This window comes from Neoarius graeffei, chromosome 14, assembly GCF_027579695.1.
Source record: "Neoarius graeffei isolate fNeoGra1 chromosome 14, fNeoGra1.pri, whole genome shotgun sequence".
Lineage (NCBI taxonomy): Eukaryota > Metazoa > Chordata > Actinopteri > Siluriformes > Ariidae > Neoarius > Neoarius graeffei.
In genome coordinates this window covers 77,340,780-77,362,768 of record NC_083582.1, presented here as the reverse complement: position 1 = coordinate 77,362,768, position 21,989 = coordinate 77,340,780, and the positions used below count along the sequence as shown (strand labels likewise).

Below are 21,989 nucleotides of genomic sequence, written 5' to 3'. Positions count from 1 at the left end.
TTCCTGACGCAACCCTCTCCAATTTATTCGGGCTTGGGACCGGCGCCAAGAGTACACTTATGCACCCCCAGTGGCTGGATTGAGAACAGAATTATTGAGGTAATATGTATAAATGATGAAGTAAGATTATGTATATGATAAAGTGCATGAGTATTGCACATAGAGGAATATTGTACGAGTATGTTATTGCACAAGTGTTGATGTAGTAATATACAATACAGAATATACAGTAATATATATTCATATACATGAATATACAGAACCAAAAACCAAACCCCCAAAAAGACAAAAAAAGCAACACAATATGGAATGAAAGTATTTGATAGTAAGAATATATGGGGTGGCACAGTGGTGTAAGTGGTTAGCATAGTCGCCTCACAGCAAGAAGGTTCTGGGTTCGAGCCCCGTGGCCGGCGAGGGCCTTTCTGTGTGGAGTTTGCATGTTCTCCCCGTGTCTGTGTGGGTTTCCTCCGGGTGCTCCGGTTTCCCCCACAGTCCAAAGACATGCAGGTTAGGTTAATATGGGACGGCCTTGGGCTGAGGTGCCCTTGAGCGCGGCACCGAACTCCCAACTGCTCCCCGGGCACTGTTAGCATGACTGCCCACTGCTCTGTGTGTGTGTGTGTGTGTGTGTGTGTGCACGCACGCACGCACTGCTTCAGATGGGTTAAATGCAGAGAGGAATTTCACAAGTGTGTGATGAATAAAGTTGTGCTTTCTTTCTTTTTTATTTATATATATATATATATATATATATATATATATATATATATATATATATATATAGTGGTATGCAAAAGTTTGGGCACCCCTAGTCAAAATTGCTGTTACTGTGAACAGTTAAGCAAGTTGAAGATGAAATGATCTCCAAAAGGCAGAAAGTTAAAGATGACTCATTCCCTTTATATTTTAAGCAAAAACAATTTTTTTTATTTTCATCTTTTACATTTTCAAAATGACAAAAAAGGAAAAGGGCCCGAAGCAAAAGTTTGTGCACCCTGCATGGTTAGTACCTAGTAACACCCCCTTTGGCAAGTATCACAGCTTGTAAACACTTTCTGTAGCCAGCTAATAATCTTTCAGTTCTTACCTGGGGGATTTTCACACATTCATCCTTGCAAAAGGCTTCCAGTTCTACAAGTTTCCTGGGCTGTCTTGCATGCACTGCTCTTTTGAGATCTATCCACAGATTTTCAATGATGTTTAGGTCAGGGGACTGTGAGGGCCCGGGCAAAACCTTCAGCTTGGGCCTCTTGAGGGATTCCATTGTAGATTTTGAGGTGTGTTTTGGATCATCGTCTTATTGTAGGACCCGTCCTCTTTTTAACTTCAACTTTTTTACAGATGGTGTGATGTTTGCTTTCAGAATTTGCTGGTATTTTTTCGAATCCATGCTTCCCTTGACCAATGAAATTTGCGCTGTGCCACTGGCTGCAACACAACCCCAAAGCATGATCGATCCACACCCATGCTTCAGAGTTGGAGAGGTGTTCTTTTCCTGGAGTTTGGCACCCTTTTTTCTCCAAACATACCTTTGCACATTGTGGCCAAAAAGTTCTATTTTGATTTCATCAGTCCACAGGACTTGTTTCCAGAATGCATCAAGCTTGCTTAGATGTTCATTTGCAAACTTCAGACGCTGAATTTTGTGGCTCGGATGCAGGACAGGTTTTCTTCTGATGACTCTCCCATGAAGGTCATATTTGTTCAGGTGTCGCTGCAGAGTAGAACAGTGCACCACCACTCCAGGGTCTGCTAAATCTTTCTGAAGGTCTTTTGCAGTCAAACAGGTTTTTATTTGCCTTTCTAGCAATCCAACGAGCAGTTCTTTCAGAAAGTTTTTTTCATCTTCCAGACTTCACCTTGATCTCCACTGTTTCTGTTAACTGCCATTTCTTAATAACATTACAATCTGAGGAAACAGCTACCTGAAAACACTTTGCTATGTTCTTGTAGCCTTCTCCTGCTTTGTGAGCATCAATTATTTTATTATTCAGAATGCGAGGGAGTTGCTTAGAGGAGCCCATGGCTGTTGATTTTAGGGACAAGTTTGAGGAGTCAGAGAATTTATACAGCTTTGAAATCTGCATCATCTGACCTTTCCTAATGAAGAATTTGAACAAGCCACAGCTCAATAAGCTAATTAAGGTCTGGAACCTTGGTAAAAGTTATCTGAGAACTCAAGTGTATTGGGGTGCCCAAACTTTCGCATGGTGTTCCTTTTCTTTTTTTCACTCTCCAATTGTACAAAGCAAAAATAATACACAAATCTTGCAGAAAACGCTGAAAAGAAATGTCTCGTCTTTACCTTTATGCCTTTTGGTGATCAGTTCATCTTCTGCTCACTTAACTATTCACAGTAACAGACATTTTCAGTAAGGGTGCCCAAACTTTTGCATGCCACTGTCTATAATTTTATTTTATTTTTGTTAAATAGCAGCACTGAGTGAGTGGAGGTGTCCTGTTCAGACCTGTGGATTAGTTGAGGTGTTAGAATGAGTGCTGTGAGTTCAGTCGTGTGATAGCGATGGGGTGTGCCTGAGATTGCTGACCCCTGCTCTAAACTAATGCACTGTGAGACTGAATTGCATTCAGCAGTTGTTAAACAATAACTATTCATTAAAGATTGGTTTTGTTATTATCTTTTGAGAACAAGCTCCGGTGTAAAACTTCAGTGTAAGATCTTACAAGACAAAAAGCAGCTTTGACTGTGTGCGTTTTCTGGTTTGAGTATTTCAGAAACCTCTGACTTCCTTTCACACTCGATACAGCTGACATTGCTGTGTGAAAGCTGGCACAGACTGGAGTGAAACCAAAGTGAATAGATAAGTATCTCAGAATGCACAACACACAGAGTTCAGTGCAAACTGTAGCAAAAAATACAAACTTGTAAGAAGAGAAAAAAGAATGAAGGTGTTTAGCGTGAAGAAATGTACAATTGGTAAGAAATAGCTGAGTAAAAACGGCTACAAGTATGACACAACTGAGGAAAATTTCACTTTAAGGGAAAGGCGTTTGTGGGCTAAAAGTTCAAATTTATTTCCACAAAGTAGCATTTGAAAGGATCTAATAAACTAATATCCAGTACACGCCCACACAGTTTAAATATTCTGCTTGGAGCTTTTTTTTTTCCGTTCATGTTCTATATCCACACCTTTGGGCAATATAGAGCAGTGTTTCTCAACCACTGGGCCACTGCCCATTAGTGGGCTGCAAAGCACCATCTCATGGACTGCAAATTTTTTTCAAGTTTGAAGCCGAATACTAAATAGTTCAGGATGTCGTAGTGTCCCAAATTCGGTAGCTGGTTTGCTGAAAACTTTTCAAGTGGAATAAATACATTTGTGGGTAAATTAAGAAGAACAAGCATTTATTTTGTCACATTCCTTCTGTACATTTAACCCACACGCACACACACAGAGCACACACACACACAGAGCACACACACGCACACACACAGAGCACACACACACACACACACAGAGCACACAGAGAGAGAGAGAGAGAGAGAGAGAGAGAGAGAGAGAGAGAGAAATAAATACGTCTGTGGGTAAATTATATGGCTCTGTGATGCCTGCTGGAAGAGAAGAGCAGGGTGGATTGGGAATCGAGCAGCTGTCATTTGCTTACACCTGATACTAAAACTTGTAGCGTCCTACCAACCATCGTAAAGACGCAAACAAAAAAGCCCAGAAATTCCTCCTTACCCAGTGTTAGTGTTCCCCCAGCTGGAACGGTCAACTTCTCGAGAACAATGCCCTCGTGCCACCTGCAGAATTCTGGGGCGAAAAAACACGGCAAAAAAACAGAGAACCAGAGATCGGTTTCACTGCTGTTTAGTCACAGTTTTCTCGCCAAAGATGAAATATTACAAACACCTTTTATAACAAATTATAATCTCTCTAAACGGCTATTGTGTCTGTCGAATGTGTGTGTGTTTGTGTGTGACCTCAGAGAGGGGTGTGTGTGTGTGTGTGTGTGTGTGTGTGGATATCTTGTGCTAAGTCAGCAAATCACATCTTAATTCCAATTCCTTAATATGTATGTGTGTAAGTGAAAATATATCCTGTATACATTTCAGATGTTCTAACAGTGGTTCTCAACCGGGGGTCGCGCCCCCCTGGTGGGGCGCGGAGGTACTCCAGGGGGGTCGCGAGTAGGCTTCATGTATGGAGGGAAAAAAAAAATCTGGGGCTAACAGGCTATAGTAGCTAAGCAGATGCAACACATTTACCCATGTCAAAATGCAGGACATTGGACTATTACATACAAATCAATACTATTATAAAATCTATCATCAATCTATCATAAAATCTTGTGTGTGTGGCCGCATCAGTCGGGGGAACTGTGATATGTTCCCAAGCCTTACAGACTTTATCAGTAATGCAGGCACTTCCCACGATTTCTCATCTGTCTTTCAAGCAGCGTCAGAGCACCTGTCGGTAATGAGAAAACAGTTTGCGGCATACTTCACAGAGGATTATCGCTCTTTTGCGTGGGTTCGAGATCCATTTGTGTGTACTGCTGACGAACTTCCAGTTGACATGCAGGAACAGCTTATTGAGCTGAAGAGTGACAGTAGACTTAAGGCAGTCTTCACCTCATGCCCTCTTTCGACATTCTGGGCAGCATTGATGCAGGAGTACCCGCAACTGTGTGACGTAGCCTTGAAACTGCTCATCCCATTCGCATCGACCTACTTGTGTGAGGCAGGATTTTCAAAAATGACTGCGCTCAAAACGAAATATCGCAATCGTGCGCAAATTGAGGATGACTTGAGACTGTGCTTGTCAAACATTTCGCCAAGAATCGAGGATCTTTGTAAGGCAAAGCAGGCTCAGGTCTCGCATTAACGCAAATGCAGATCACAAAGGCACAGTAAAAAGTAAAACCTAAATTCACGCCTGGTCCCAATTCCCAATGATATCAATAGCCAGCTAATGATAAGCCTAATAAAATACCTAATAAAAACACTAATAATAATAATAATAATAATAATAATAATAATAATGATGCCTATTAATAATAATAGCATAATAATAATAATAATAATAATAATAATAATAATAATAATAATAGGCCTAATAATAATAATAATGCCTGAAAGAACATAAGTCTTGTACTACTGCCAACAGCTTAGTAATGATAATAGGCCATAATAATAATAATAATTATAATTATAATAATGCCCGAAAGCAGATTAGAAATGTGGTGCTACTGCCAATTATAACAATAGCCTAATAATGATAATAGGCCTATGTATTTCTATGGAATGGATAATGCTACTACTGCTGCTACTGCTACTACTACTACTACTACTAATAATAATAATAATAATAATAATAATAATAATAATAATCTAGCCCAGGGCTATCTATCTATCTATCTATCTATCTATCTATCTATCTATCTATCTATCTATCTATCTATCGGTCAATATAAGGTGCTGTAGGTCGGGTGGCGTCACTGCGGGTGAGTGTGTTTGGGGGGGGATGGGGGCGGGGCGAGAAGAGGGGCCCCCAACTGCAATGAACCAGCTTTGGTGGGGCCCAGGTTGCAAAAGGTTGAGAACCCCTGTTCTAACAGATCAACATTTACCTGATTAAAGTTATAAATGACATACGTCTTAATACTGATGCAGGCAAAACATCGGTCCTGGTGTTACTGGACCTCAGTGCAGCTTTTGATACTGTTGATCACAACATACTGCTATATCGACTTGAACACTGGGTTGGATTGACTGGTAAAGTTATCAATTGGTTAAAATCATACTTAAAAGATAGAAGCTTCTTTGTTACCATGGGAAATTGTACCTCAACATCAATGTCCTTGACCTGTGGTGTCCCCCAGGGGTCGATTCTTGGACCATTACTATTCAACCTTTATATGCTCCCACTTGGAGAAACTATCAAGAACAACTCAATTTTGTATCACTGCTATGCAGATGACACCCAAATTTATTTTGCTCTATCACCTAATGACTATGCCCCCCTTGAATGTCTCTACCAGTGTATCGATCAAATCAATAGCTGGATGTCACAAAATTTTCTTCAGCTGAACACAGATAAAACAGAAGTAATTCTATTTGGAAAAAAAGACGAAAGACTCAGGATTACCACTATTCTTGACACAAAAGGGATTAAAACTAAAGAAATGGTTAAAAATCTTGGTGTTTTCATTGACAGCGAGCTAAACTTTGACAGTCACATGAAAGCAATCACTAAAACGGCATTTTATCCCCTAAAAAACATTTCCAAACTAAGAGGACTTATGTCAAAAAATGATCTGGAAAAACTAATACATGCCTTCATCTCTAGTAGGGTTGATTACTGCAATGGCCTTTTCACAGGCCTGCCAAAAAAGACCATCAAACGACTTCAGGTGGTTCAAAATGCAGCGGCGAGGGTTCTCACACGAACAAAAAGAACAGAGCACATTACTCCAATTCTAAGGTCCCTTCACTGGCTTCCAGTAAGCTACAGAATTGACTTTAAAGCATTGCTGCTGGTGTATAAATCTCTAAATGGTACAGGGCCCAATTACCTCTCTGATATGTTGCAGCGGCCTAACCCAATCAGATCTACCAGATCGCAACAGCAAAATTTACTATTAAAACCTGTTGTTAAAACAAAGTGTGGTGAAGCAGCTTTTAGCTACTATGCAGTGCAGCTATGGAACCAACTGCCAGAGGACATTAAAAATGCTCCTGCTGTTGGCAGCTTCAAATCTAGGTGAAAGACCAAGCTGGTCTCAGATGCTTTCTGTTAAATAATTAATATTGCCATCTCTACATGTTTTAAACTCTTTACTTTTACAGTCTCTCCATGTTTTAAATTTTACTTAACTTTTATTCTATTTTATTCTGCTGTTTTTTTTAATTGAACTTTTATCTCATTTTATTATTTTATTTCTACTATTGTTTAATTCTTATTAATTTTCTTCCCCATTTATTTTATGTAATTTTATTTTCTATTGTTTACTGTTTTGCTTTTACTTCTGTAAAGCACATTGAACTGCCACTGTGTATGAAATGTGCTATAGAAATAAACTTGCCTTGCCTTGCCTCATGTTCTGATAGAATGTTCCAAAACACGTCTCGAGCAATGTGCAAAAACAATACAGGATTTATCTTGTAGTGTCCCAGATCTTTAACCCAGCCACATAATAAAGTTGTTCTCCTCCATGCTCTTCAAGGTTTTCATCTGTGTATCCGTGTAGAACGATGTCTGCAGCACCAGGTAGCTTGAGACATCGGGGAACTCAACGGATGGAGAATTTTCCAATTCAGTGAATAAATTAATTACTTTATTTAAACACGATAAGTTGATCAGCAGAGCTGGCGGGGTCGGGCTTGTACAGATACAAATAATTAAAAATACAAAAGACAAAAAATATACACAAGCTTTAAAAAAAAACCTTAAATCTGTTGATTATCTGTTAATTTGATTATCTGTTAATTATCTTCACATTAAGTTAATTTGTATGGTAGTTTGCATAACTATTGTCTTTGTATTTCGTTCCAGCTACAATAGGATCAAAATTTATTCTACTAGTGTCAAATTTAGCAAGTAAATTTTTCTTTCACAGTAAAAATTCTTCTTTGTTAGCGTGTAAGGATCGAATCCCACTGAGTGGTTTCTATATCCACTTCTTGGTTTTAATAACTTGCTTGTTTGCTGAACACAAACATGGCAATAAGTTCTTGTGTTAATGGACCAGACTCCACTTTTGGATCATTAATCCCTTTTGAGTGAGAATGCCCTGCAGGCATGGGTTTGGCTTCTGGCACAGCCATACAGTTTTAAATACAATACCTGCAATTAAAAACAGTTTGTTTTAATTGCATTTATTTAATTCCTGGATTCAGATCTGTAACAGGGAGTGATGTTGTATCCCATGAATACACTTTACAGTAGAGCATTATATTCTACTAGAATTGATGAGCCAAAATAATCAGGGATCTTTTTTAATGGGCCCCGACTCATTCTGAGTCTGAATAGGTGGGCCTTAAAGTAGAAAAGGTTAAGAACCCCTGATTTAGAGCGATCAACTGAACTCCTTGGGAAGGAAACTCATACAAGCACAAGAACACACAAACTCCACACAGAAAGACCCCAGGCAGATGCAAGGTTCAAACCCAGAACCTTCTTGCTATGAGGCAACAGTGCTAACCACTACACCACTGAGCTTAGAGCTAAGTGTTCAGAAATTGTCCTGTAATTCTGAGGAATTATCACTGATATAATAAACGGATGGGAAAATATCACTCAGTTTATTTATTGCATCGTGGTTGGTTCCATTTTTCTTGTTATACAAAAATGTTTTCTTTCTGTGTACAATGTTAAACAATTTTAATTTGTTTTCATTTTAAAACTTGACTGGAGACAAACCTCTCCGTATCATAATGTGCTTCTACACAAAGTACACGTATGGACACATAGTACCAGTTTATTGGGCGCTACGGTGGAGCAGTGTCTCACACTGAGAAGGTTCTGGGTTCGAACCTCACGGCTGACAGGTGCCTTTCTGTGTGGAGTTTGCATGTTCTTCCCGTGTCTGTGTGGGTTTCCTCCGGGTGCTCCGGTTTCCCCCGCAGTCCAAAGCCATGTGGTTTGGTTAATTGTCTACTCTAAATTGCTCACAGGTGTGTATGAATGGTTGGGTGGGAGCTGCTCTACGTCCTTAACATCCACCCTGGGTAACTCTCCTGATCTAGCTCATGAATCAGCAGTCAACTATGGCTGACCTATGAAAAAAAGAAGAGATGGTTTATTTACTGCATCCCTCCAATATAAATACGGTACAAAATCCGGCATTAATAACTTACAGGGTTGTTGGCTCTCTGAAATAACTAAAAAGCTAAACAAGTCAGTGAGCCAAGTTATAAGGGCAAGGCAAGTTTATTTCTATAGCGCATTTCATACACAGTGGCAGTTCAATGTGCTTTACAGAAGTAAAAGCAAAACAGTAAACAATAGAAAATAAAATTACATAAAATTAATAGGGAAGAAAAATAATAAGAATTAAACAATAGTAGAAATAAAATAATAAAATGAAGTAAAAGTTCAGTAAAAAAAACAGCAGAATAAAATAGAATAAAAGTTAAGTAAAGTTTAAAACATGCAGAGACTGTAAAAGTTAAGAAAGTTTAAAACATGTAAAGATGACAGTATTAATCATTTAGCAGAAAGCATCTGAGAACAGCTTGGTCTTTAGTCTAGATTTGAAGCTGCCAACAGCAGGAGCATTTTTGATGTCCTCTGGCAGTTGGTTCCATAGCTGTACTGCATAGTAGCTAAAAGCTGCTTCACCACACTTTGTTTTAACAACAGGTTTTACCAGTAAATTTTTTTGGGGAAAAATCACATTCAGCAATTAACAGTTCGAAGGAGTACAACCCCTGTCATCATCGTCACTGCCGAACCTGATCCAGGCTTGAGGTGAACCGTGTTTTGGTTGACTTGGCCAGAATTGCAGCAGTATGGGGCTGGTTCCTTTCTGCACACTCACACGTTCACACTCGGTGTATCAGACACTCGCTGGCTGTGGTGTGAAAACTGTCCCTGCAGACCTTCATCTAAGTTCCCAAATCTGTCATTGCTTAACTCGTGAATATTTTCTATCGTGAATATGATAATTAAAAATCTTATAATCTCTGCTTTCCAAAGAAATGTATCTGGTTAAGATCTGTTCAGTAGTTTGGGAGTAACGGCAGGTTGAAGTTGGTACAACGGAGTAAAAACTCTGCTCGTGTACTTGAATGTCTGTTTATAATGTGTTTTTTCCTCTGTCCATTCACCCCAACACACTTTTTTTCTTTCAACGCAACCGCAATGCATGATGCAATATATGGCCTGGTTAGTGACCGTCGGTTGTACACTACTTTTCACAGTGCACTGTTGGATACTACCCCCGTGTCCAAAGTCGCTCACTACCCACTAGTGGACGAAATACTGAGTTCGCCATTTTGTAGTACTGTCTGAATGTATCGTGAGAATTATTACACCCTCTATAGTGGACTCATCGTATCGCACAATGCACCATGAAAAGTATCATACAACCGATGGTCACTAACCAGCCAACATATCCCATCATGCACCATGGTCGCGCTGATTTCATAAGGAGCGTTAAGTATTTTAGATTGAGTACAGCAGTACTCAGATGGGCAACCTCACGTTACCATAACATTTCCAGCATATCCGAGATGATCGAATAGCTTGGATGGCAAACCCTACAGGCCAGAATGTCAGGTTAATTCTTCTGTACAAAATCTTAAGCAGCAGTGCTGTGGTCGATATCCACCCAGAGCCACTAAAACACCAATCCAGAACAACTAACTCAAGATCATTCAGGCAAATTCAAGTTACATCTGATGCCCACAAATTCTGTTTCCTTCCAAGAACAGTTGTTGAGTTGACCCAGCTGCCGGAGGCCGTCGTCACAGCACCATCTGTCGAGGCTTTCCAGGAGACACTGAGCTCCATCCATTAGGCTGCCACGCTTTCATCGATTTTATCTGCACAAACTTTTTTTCAGTGAATAAATTTTTATCTTGCACGATGATGTTTTTAACTATTATGCACGCCTACCGTAGACATCATGGTCAAGATTGACAGCGTCTAGTACTGGGAAGAAGAAGAAGAAGAGGAAGAGCAGTAGTTTGTTTTTCCTCATGACAATGGGCACAAGACACATTTACAAGTTGTGATGCAAAAATGGCAGGAATACTGTAGTGTTGGGGTGAACAGACAGAGGAAGAAACACATTATAAACGGATATTCAAGTCCAATTAAAAATAGTAAGCAAATAGAAACTAAACTAAAATAGAATAAGACAGATAAAATACAAGAATAAAAGTTCCAGTGCAGAGCGAGGAATTAATCAAAAGCCTCAACTTTGATGTAATAAAAGACAAAGAAGAAAGAAAGGATTCAGCCTTGATTTAAAGTAATGATGTAAATAACGGCGGGGTGGAGTAGTGTCCGGAGGGGTTTCTTTTCTCATTTTACCAGTGAGCTCACTAAATAGGCCTCTATATAGAATTCCCTAGATAGTGAGTAGGGAGTAGTGAATCAGTGAGTGATTTCGGACATGAGGGAATGAGTCCACTATATAGGGTGTAATAATTCTCACGATACATTCGGACAGCACTACAAAATGGCAAACTCACTATACTTGTATAGTCCACTGTAGAGTGAGCAGTGAGTGATTTCGGACACAGGGTCTGTGTTGAAGTTGTATTTAATATATGTATTAAAATATATGTCTCATCTCATCTCATTATCTCTAGCTGCTTTATCCTGTTCTACAGGGTCGCAGGCAAGCTGGATCCTATCCCAGCTGACTACGGGCGAAAGGTGGGGTACACCCTGGACAAGTCGCCAGGTCATCACAGGGCTGACACATAGACACAGACAACCATTCACACTCACATTCACACCTACGCTCAATTTAGAGTCACCAGTTAACCTAACCTGCATGTCTTTGGACTGTGGGGGAAACCGGAGCACCCGGAGGAAACCCACGCGGACACGGGGAGAACATGCAAACTCCGCACAGAAAGACCCTCGCCGGCCCCGGGGCTCGAACCCGGACCTTCTTGCTGTGAGGCGACAGCGCTAACCACTACACCACCGTGCCACCATTGAACATTATTTATTAAGACTAATTAGAAAATTACAATGATACTGACTTTGTAAATGAACCTCTATACCCACAAACTTAAAACTTTGAATAATTAAAGCCAGGCATACTAAATTGTAAAGATGTTTTTGCAGGTTAGGAATAAAAACATTTTATTGATTATGTATGTACACATTTGCAGCAAAGTCTGTGTTTAAGTCTGTGTTTATCTCTCTGTTAAAATGATATACAGTGCTGTGTAAATCTGGCCAGTTACTAGAATTAAGTTGTTGATGATGATGATGATGATGATGATTGTTTGAATTTTATTTAATTTTACAAATCAATAATTTGGTCAATTGGCAGCGTTATCAATTTTGCCAGCACCTATTATGGTTTTAGATTTATTTATTTATTTATTTATTTATTTAAGCAACGAATGAGGTCAGTAAGGGGGCAGTGTAAATGTCATCAGTAACTCTGATATTTTTATTGTATTTTATTTTCCAAATCAGTAAACTGGTCAGCAGGGGGCAGTCTAACATAATTTATAACTTATAACAAGTCTAATTTTAGTGTAGTTATTGTGTTGATTTTCTCAGTTCTAAATGAGCCCCCCCCCCAACACTTTCAGTTTGTTTAAAATAATTAGATATTTAATTAATCTCTCCTCGTTTTTAAAAAGTCTGAAAATGAAAGTAAACTAGTCAGAACGAGAGAGAAATATAACCAGAAGTCTTCTGTATAAATATTGCTGTTCAGCTAAATGCTCTGTTCACTTTCTTTATTCATTTTATTTTATTTTATTTATGATTAAATCTGAATTTCCTCCTTGAGGCTTGTGGACTGTAGGACCGCCCATTGGTGACGTCATGCACAGTCGTGCCTGGGATTCGAACCGACAGGGAAAGTGACTGGACCAGGAGAAGAGAACCAACACTGCGGATGTTTTGAATGTGAGTGGAGTAAAGACAGTGTTAATCCTGGTGTGTAAATGATGGATGTGTGTGAGGTCTGTGTTTATTCAGAGCAGCTTTAGTCTGAGATCTTCATCTGAAAATGGCTGACATGAAGAACCATCAACCAAGAACCACACAGAGGTGCTGCAGGGTGAAGAACACCTGCTCCTGGGTGGATCTACACCTCCAACAGAGGGGCTTATTATAGGGGACATCTTCATTAGAGATTTAAAAAAGTCTTCTTTATTCATTTGCTTCATAATATTACTCTTGTATCACTTGTTTTCCTTTCTTCTGCTTCTTCTTCATGTTCTTTGTTTCTGTCATTTGTAGCATTCAGATTGATGAAGTTGCAGTGGAAACAGTGGAACTGGAACATGTCCGGTTGATTGATTTGTCTTTGTATTTTCAGAGATTTGGCCACAGGACAGGATTTCGGTGAAGAAATGAATCCACAGCTTTCATTTTGACTGGAACACGTTTTTAATATCAAATGAAAAACAACCTTCCAGCGGTTTTTGTTTGAAAGCAAAAGCTTCCAGTTTCTTGAATATAAATAATTACACTTCCTCAATTCCTCTGCATGTTTCCTTTATTCATGTCTTAGCCCCGCCCTCTGAGGAAGAGGAAATGATGCAAGACTAGAAGTCTTTTACCTCCATCAGATGTGTTGGAGGAGGTTATGTTTTTGCCTCTTGTTGGTTTGTTTGCAGCATAACTCAAAAAGTAGTGAACGGATTTTTAATGAAATTTTGAGGTAAGGTGCGTCGTGGGCCAAGGAATAATTGATTAGATTTTGATAGTGTTGTAGTACTTGAGATTGGTCTCAAGACCATTCTTTGAAGGTTTCAGTCTTGTCTTGAAATAAACCACATTTTCACTCGGTCTTGTCTCGGTCTCGGATGTAGAGACTCAGGATTTTATTTCAAGATCTGTTAAGATCACAACTACGCAGATTTCACTAAATTGTCTGTATATTGTGGGATTTATTTGTTAATATCATTACTGCAATTGGATGTAAAATTTCCTGCTTCAGATGCAACCAATAACATGACTTGTGGCAAATTCGAAATTTTCATTACTGTTCATGGCGGTCACCCCTCCCCCACTCTCTTCACACACACTGGTCTGGTCTTGGTCATGACTTGGTCTTGGTTTAGGTGGTCTTGGACTACAACACTAGATTTTGATGCCAATCTGATTATGTGGCTTGGTGGAGGTATCCACTCTTCTGAGTGCCCTTCTAGTTTGACCTGATTTCACTCGCTTAAAGCTAGACGGCTTTTCGATTTCATAAAATCGGTGAAATTTAGTTCCGTCTGAAATGTGGTGATTGTGATATCTGTTTATTTCTGTAATATCTCACAAAATATCAGGCCATTCTGTGGCTGGGAAGTTATTTAATTTGAGGGGATTAAAGCAAATAATGTGCATGAAATCGCTCGCTTGGCGCAGTCAAGCAGACAGAGGAAGTCCGTGTGCGCATGCGCAGGTTTACCTTCTTCTTCTTCTTTTGGGTTTTACAGCAGCTGGCATCCACAGTGTTGCATTACTGCCATCTACAGGTTTCCCTTTGAGCGTGCACTGACAGTTCCATCATTCTGTCGCTAAACGAACAGCTGATCACACCGAGGTGCTCGCTGAGTGCCCATATTTATTAGTTTGGTCCTGCGTTTCCTTTCCTTCGTATAGAACATAACGTCTTTTCTTCTCGCTTTCTTTCCGTTACTGTAGTCGGTCTTTCACGTTTCATTCGCACACTCACGTCCTCCATTTTTCTCTCCTGTTTCAAATTTGTATCCCACAATGCCTTGCGTGAACGGGGAAAGCCCACCACGTGATGCATGATGTAGTATCTTGTATTGGGTCATGGTGAAGCAGGTAAACATAGCGGAGAATTTAAGGACACGTGGCTCTAAGTTCATTAATTGTTCTATTTTAAAAAAACGAATAAAATTGGAAGTCTGTGATTTGAATTCAATAGCTTTCGGTCACTAAACAAAAATAATTGGGTGTCGGGGAAATTCTTTTTATGACCTACACTTGAAAAATCTGAAAGACAGTACAGCTTTAACTCAGAGTTGAGAAAACTGTCCTGACATCCAGAGGAAAGATTCTGAGTTGAGCCAACGTTTTTAGAGTTGTTGTTTTTTTCCTAGTCAGAGTGCCCAAATCTTGAGTTATAACCTTTTAGACAAATGCATCCCGCCCCTTCCCTCGATCTCTTGGGCTCTAGTCGAGTGTGGGCTCCTTCACTCTGTCAAGGTAAATGAAGAATGATTTGAATTCATTAATGTGAAATAAAACCTATTTCAGCCAAAAATAGTCAGAGTGGCCCTTTTGACGGAGAAAAACAAATTAAGCTTTTGACAAAAATAAATAAATTAATTAAGCCTACAACTATGTAAGCATCAAATCTGACATATTTTTGCAAATAATATTAACGGTGATTATGATCATTAAAAAGTGATTTAATATGCAGGTTTTTGGGTTTTTTTGCCCAATACTGAGCAGCATAAAGAAAATATCAGCCATTAGATAAAGAAATTTGAATAAGGATCGAATCAAAATGTGCTGTTTTTCCTGTTTTGTGCAGAATCACTTCTAAATCCATCATCCCGCTGAATTTTCTCAACTCTCCTTCAACCTGAATTGATGGAAACGTTCGTTTTGTCGTCTTTTAACCAACTTTTGGGAAGATTAAATTGTTTATCACGCTATTTTAAATACAGAATCACAGTCAGGGAAAAACTGAACATCACACAAGCCCCATCCTCACAGATTTTTTTCTTCCTGCATGAGAAGTAGTTTTGTAGAAGAGTTTTCGTAAAGCTTGTTGAGTTCGGAACTGATTAGCAGCTGTGTGCCTGGAAGCTGCGTATCTAATGCTATGGATGAACACAGCTGGAATGTTTGGAGCAGAGTGGTACTCCTCTGGATGAGGAGCATACTTGCTGGTGTGGGAGTTTTAGAAGGTCTTATTTTTCTTTCCTGGGCATTTCTCTTTCGCTTTTAATCTCAATCTCCACAGCTGTCTGGATGTCTAACACACACTGAACATCCCTGCTACCTGGATTTTTACCTCCGGCAGCTGTGTTAGAAGGGGTTATGTTTTTGCCTCCATTTGTTTTTTTGTTTGTTTGTTTGTTCCTAACGTAACACAAAAAGTAATGAACAGATTTTGATGAAATTTGGAGGAAGTTTGGTTAGCACTCTCACCTCATAGCAAGAAGGTTCTGGGTTCGAACCTGTCAGTTGACTGGGGTCTTACTGTATGGAGTTTGCATGTTCTCCTCGTGCCTGTTTGGGTTTTCTCGAAGTGTTCTGGTTTCCTCCTACAGTCCAAAGATGTGCAGATTAGACATGACTTGAAATTGTCCATAGGTGTGAATGTGCATGTAGACAGCTGCCTGTCTCTCTGTGTGTTAACCCGCGATAGACTGTCCAGCCTGTCCAGGGTGTCCCCCCCCCCCCCCCTCCTCTCGCCTGAAGTCAGCTTGGATTGGCCCCAGCTCACCAGTGACCTGTAAACACTGATGTTGGGTGAGGAGGTCTGGGGTGCAGTTGGTCTTTCAGTTCATCCCGAAGGTGTTCAGTTGGGTTGAGGTCAGGACCCTGTGCAGGACACTCAAGTTCTTCCACTTCACCCTTGGCAAACCATGTCTTCATGGCGCTCGCTTTGTGCTCAAGGGCATCGTCATGCTGGAACAGGGTTGGACCTGTTGGTTCCAGTGAGGTTAAATTATAATTCTACAGCATGCAGAGGCATCCTATATGATTGTGTGCTTCTACATTTTTGGCAACAGTTTCGATTCAGGGAAGAACCACATGTGGGTGTGATGGTCGGGTGTTCGCATACTTTTGACCATAAAGTGTGTGTTTAGCGGTAAGGATTTTTTAAGTGGTTTAAATAGATGATGGAAAGTTTTGAGAGTTGGTGTTTACCTTTGATATTTGTCTTTTAGTTTCCTGTTAACTCATGTCCTGCCAGTTTCGAGGATGATGCTGAAAACCTGTTGAACGAGTCAGAAAACCTTGAAGTTATCTCAGTTACACCGGTGTGACTCACTGCTATCTGGATGATGTAACCAAACTGTGAAAGATAAATATTCTTCTGTCCAATCATCTCTCGTTATCGGTTGCAAACAAATTTTGGTCACTTGCGTTTTTTGCTCAGCACAGTTGGATAAAAGCGTGTCCGTAATTGTAATGGAGAACTCTTAGAAAAGACATTGTCAGTTTGGCAAGCTCAAGAGGGTGAAGAAGCTGAAGGATTACGCCTTTTTCACTTTGAGGATCGAGATGGTGCTGTTACAGCTTTAGCTGAAATGAATGGGAAGGATTTGGAAGGTGAACAAATTGAAACTGAAGGGTTCCCTAAAAATATGTTTTTGATTTCATAAATTTAAAAAAAGGGACAAGAACTGTTGAGGAGAAAGTGAGTAATGTTGGGCAACTTCTTTTTTTTTTTTTAAGTTCATTTATTCTGTTTGAGGAAGTTACCACGACAGTAACATGATGACTAAAATCACATGATTTTACGGATTAATGTCACAGGGTCGAACTGCACACAGAAATGAAAATGCAGCCTGTCCTGTTCTACCACTGCGTCTCTCCGTATAAAGGGGGATCAGTCACATGGCCTCCGTTCTTTGGCAGTGACGATGTCTCATTTCAGAGAAGCTGCATGAAACAAGACGAACCCCGATGACTCAAGATAACAGAATTTGTGAGTTTTGTTGTTGCTTTTGAGGATTTCATTCTATAATAGGCAAGTAATTGGCACACGTACACAATTAAACTTCTCATTCAGCAGTAACACCATCAATCCATTCTAAAATGGGAAAAGGAAGCCATTCTGTTATTGTAAAGGAGCTGATCTTGGAAAGAAACTTCAACTGCCAGTTAAGTCGTACATGAGCTGAGGGCTGACGAGGCGCGTAGCACCGAGTTGTCTATAATCCATGTACGATGAGATTGAGTGGAATAACTGTTTTATTCTATCCACATTCACTGGATTTTGAGAAACAGAGCATTTTATTTATTTATTTTGCAAATTTGATAAATAAAAACTTGATATAAAACGTCCGACAAAATCATTTCCGCTTAGAATGTAAACAAACCGGCGAAATGACAGGAGCAATTTGTGAAAAAAGTAATAATAATAATAATAATTCTTGAAAAATAAAAAAGATACATTCTTACCATCTAATACTTTCATTCCATATTTTGTTGCTTTTCTTTTTTTGTACTTTTTGGGGTTTTGTTTTTCGAGCAGAGTTTTTTATTTCGTTCTCGGTTGGTTCAGCAACACGCTCTGCCATTTTGTTTTTCTCTACTCACGGTATATGAGTTGATATCCTAGTAGTAGAGTAGCCAATCAGAGTGCACGGTTGCTTATATCCAGTGAATGTGGAGAGAATAAACTTTTCTACTTCTCAAGCAGGAAGAAAAAAAATCTGTGAGGATGGGGCTTGTGTGATGTTCAGTTTTTCCCTGATTATGATTCAGTATTTTAAAATATCGTGATAAACAATTTAATCGTCTAGAACCGGTTGCTTAAAAGAAGACAAAACAAGCGTTTCCATCATTTCAGGTTGAAGGAGAGTTGATAAAATTCAGCGGGATGATGGATTTAGAAGTGATTCTGCACTAAACAGGAGAAACTGGGCATTTTGATTCGATCCTTATTCAAATTTCTTTGTCTAATGGCTGATATTTTCTTTATAGTGCTCAGTATTGGGCAAAAAATACCATCAAATACTTTTATTCCATATTTTGTTGCTTTTTGGGGGGAGGGGGGTCTTCTTCTTCTTTAGGGTTTTTTTTGGCGGTTGGCAAACCAACTTAAAGGTGCATTACTGCCACCCACTGGGCTGGAGTGTCGAACAGAGATACTGGGGGAAAATAAACAACTATATTCTTTTAACCATTTCTATTTCTTTTAAATACTTGATAGCAAAGTGATATATCTGACTTGATGCACACCGCCATTTTGTTTTTCTCTATTCATGGTATATGAGCTAATAGCCTAGTAGTAGAGTAGCCAATCAGAGCACACGATTGCTCATATCCAGTGAATGTGGATAGAATGTAGTTGACGTAAATTCGAAGACATTTTTTCAAGTGCAGTCAATATTTTCAAGTGAACCTGCACATGCTTTGTGCATTGGAATGTGTTTGGTTTGTTAAAATGCGACATGGAGTCAGATCTAAACACTAGCAAGCAGGCAATCGCAGACCTGCTAGCTTTTTCCAAAAACGTTGCGTTATTTTTTATGGACAAAGTCACTGTTTAAGTGCTGATGGAAAACTAAATGACGAAATCAGTGTGGACGAAGTCTAAGACTGGCTATAAACAGAACATGCTGTGTCCTTCAGGATTAGATTCCTATTTTATAGATCATTTTTGTTTTTCAATCCTTAAAATTCTAATTTCTAATATCATTTTAATGGCATTATTGGAAATTGACTGATTTCACTTTTCAATAAGATTCACGTGTTCTCCTTGAGTTCATTTAAGGTTCTCTGGTTTCGTCCCACTTCCAAAAACATGGTGGACTGCGAACTTTAAATGGTCCCTAGGTTTGAATGTGAGTGTGTGTTGTGTATTCCTACCTTCTAGGATCAGCTCGATACCCTTCGCCACCCTGATGATGATAAAGTGGTTCATGAAGATGAATGAATGGAGATTAGTAGATTCCTGAATGCTTGGACCCCTAATTGTGTGTTGCATTAAGAGTGTGAATGCATGGTGAATACTGAATATTCCATGAGTTGACGTGTTTTGCGAGGTGTTCTAGTCCTCCCTGTTTGTTCTGCTGATGTCGCAGTTGTTTCTAGCTGTTTAGTTTCTGTGCATTGATGATGGTTCGGGCATTTTGGTCACTTTTTAGCTGGAGCTCAGGTTGAAACGATAAAATGATGCAACTCACCATCTGCATGACTAAGCCTGAGTGGTAACCCCATGTGATGAAAATCATAAGATATGATGTATTAAATGTCACAGAGATGATGGGGGTGGGGGTAAGATGGAGAAGGGAACTGAAAGTGCAGCATGCCCAGCACCCAACTGTGGATCTGTATGATGCATGGTCATGCAGGATCTGATTTTTTTTTTTATATGTTGAAGTCCTGGCCAGTATCAACATGATATACAGTAGTGTAGATTCTAGGGTTGTAGTCAAGACCGCCATTGGCAAGGCCGAGACCAGGACTCACCAAGCTTGAGTCGGGACCAAGTGATAATGGAGTCAAGGCCAAATCAAGATCAAGTCCAATTGAAAGCAAGATTGAGTCAAGATTAAGACAGAAAACCATCAAGTCCAAAATCTGGTATCTCTGAATGTATTTAAGTCCATGATAAATTCCGTTGTATTGAGGCTTCATGAGTGCAAATGTTTTATTTGAATGGAAATGTCTTATTTGATCTTGACCTGATTTTGTAAATTCAATTGTTTATTTGGATTTTTTATGTCTATGTTTAATGTGGCAATGTGCTGAAACTGTTGTTTTTTGTGCTGCCATTCTTGGCCAGGTCTCTCTTGTAAAAGAGATCTTCGATCTCAATGGGACAAACCTGGTTAAATAAAGGTTATAATAATAATAATAATAATAATAATAATAATAATAATAAGTCCTTTCTGAGGCTAAGCCTTTACTTCACCTACTCAGGGTTCCCGCTGGTGCTCGTCATTGACGAACATAATCCATCAGTGATGAATGTATTTGTCATCCTTATCATAAGTCATCTTTCATAGAAATCCCTTGCAGAAATCCAACCCCAGGGGCAGAGACTTCAGGAAGCCAGAGTATAAACAATGAGCACGTGCTTGTGACCAATAAAAATTGACTACACATAATGACCAAATGAGCGCCAAGCTTTTGACCAGTTGCAATGCGTCTTAATCGGCCTGGTGTGATGATGTAGGTATCGCTACATGAACCGAACAATGGCGCAGTCTAAACTGGTGAAGTTTTTTAGGCAGCCTTCTTCAAGCACTGAAGATGATTTAAGGGCTGAAACAGACACGGGGGGCACGCTCAGAGCCCCTACCGTCCCCAAGCACATCAGACAGTGTCAGTAATACAGGGCTCAGTTAAAAAAAAAACACGCCAAAGTGAAAGTGCTGTCAGCCAGCAAGCGACTGAAGGGAGCTCTGTTTCAGGTGGCGTGGCGTGTTGAGTTCACGTGGCGAACATGATGGTGTCATTAGGCCCCATTACTCGGGGCTATAACCCCGGGTATTTTCACCCTCAAAAAAAAGTAAGAGATTAATAGAAAACAACTGACTTGAATGCCGTCTGGGATTTTGAATGTTATAGTATAATACTGTAGCTTAGACCTGGTGTCTTTGTGATTTTAAAGGAAAGCTATGTGAGTGAGAAATGTATTAAGTCCACTTTGATAAGTCGGTAACGAAGAAAAAATACAGACTAAGAAAAAGTGAAGAATACTTGTCTGACTTTATTTTTCAAGGAAACAAGTGGAGAATATATTTCAGAACCCGGGGGGAACCCTGTCTACATGGCTTCGTTCATGCATTGTGCCAATGATTTGGCAGTTTTCTGGAAGAAGGAATTACTTTTTGCAAACTTTGTCCATGTGAAAGGGAAAAACAAAAACATTATTTATTCAAACTCTTAGTCAAGACCATATTTAGCAAGACTAAGGTCCAAGAACTCAAGTCCAAGTCCCAATGCCAATAAACCCAAGATAAGTCCAAGTTAATACAGAAAACATCTCGAGACTCCAGTCCTACAGCTTGAGAAGATGCGTAATATCAGATTGATGATTCCCTTTTTAATTTAGTAATATGAGAAATGAATACTGAGTAAAAGTTATATGAATATACATTATTTATATGATTAATATGTATTAATATAAAGATGGGCACCAATAATGTACAGTACTGTGCAAAAGTCTTAGGCACCCTATTGTTTTTTTCATTCAAACTTTGTTATAGATTTTCTATTTTATGACTTCTACATTATCAAGTCAGTACAAAAACATTTTAGAGTCCAAAAATTTCATTTTTTTTTTCCAACGCAAAGTTGAAGGTTACAGGAAAAAAAGTTTGTATCTGAGCAGCGTATTCCATAAGAGCGCATGTTTCAGATGAAAAAAGAAAGCATAATGAAGGCTGCTGGGTTTTGGTGTAAAATGAAGAAGTGAGTGTGACAGTCAAAGTGTCCAGAAGAACTGTGGCTGGTTCTGTAAGATGCTCAGGAAAACCTACAGATCATTTCCGCATAAAACTGCACTCACTGGACCTGAGACGGATTTTTTTTTTTAAGCAAAAGGAATTTCATCTCACACCAAATAGACTTTGTTTCATTTATGATGGCTCACTGTTTACTATATTATAGTATATATTTTTTTTAATGTTGAAACATTTTATTTCATTA

General features: G+C 39.3%; 1 protein-coding gene across 1 annotated transcript in view; it reads left to right on the top strand.

Moving 5' to 3' along the window:
* Positions 1 to 16,204: 16,204 nt before the first annotated feature.
* Positions 16,205 to 21,989, top strand: part of LOC132897656 (uncharacterized) — a 76,974-nt gene continuing 71,189 nt past the window's right edge. The window contains exons 1-2 of the mRNA XM_060938887.1: positions 16,205 to 17,019; positions 17,139 to 17,310. The gene's annotated coding sequence lies outside the window, so the exon portion shown is untranslated. The remainder of the gene's footprint in view (positions 17,020 to 17,138; positions 17,311 to 21,989) is intronic.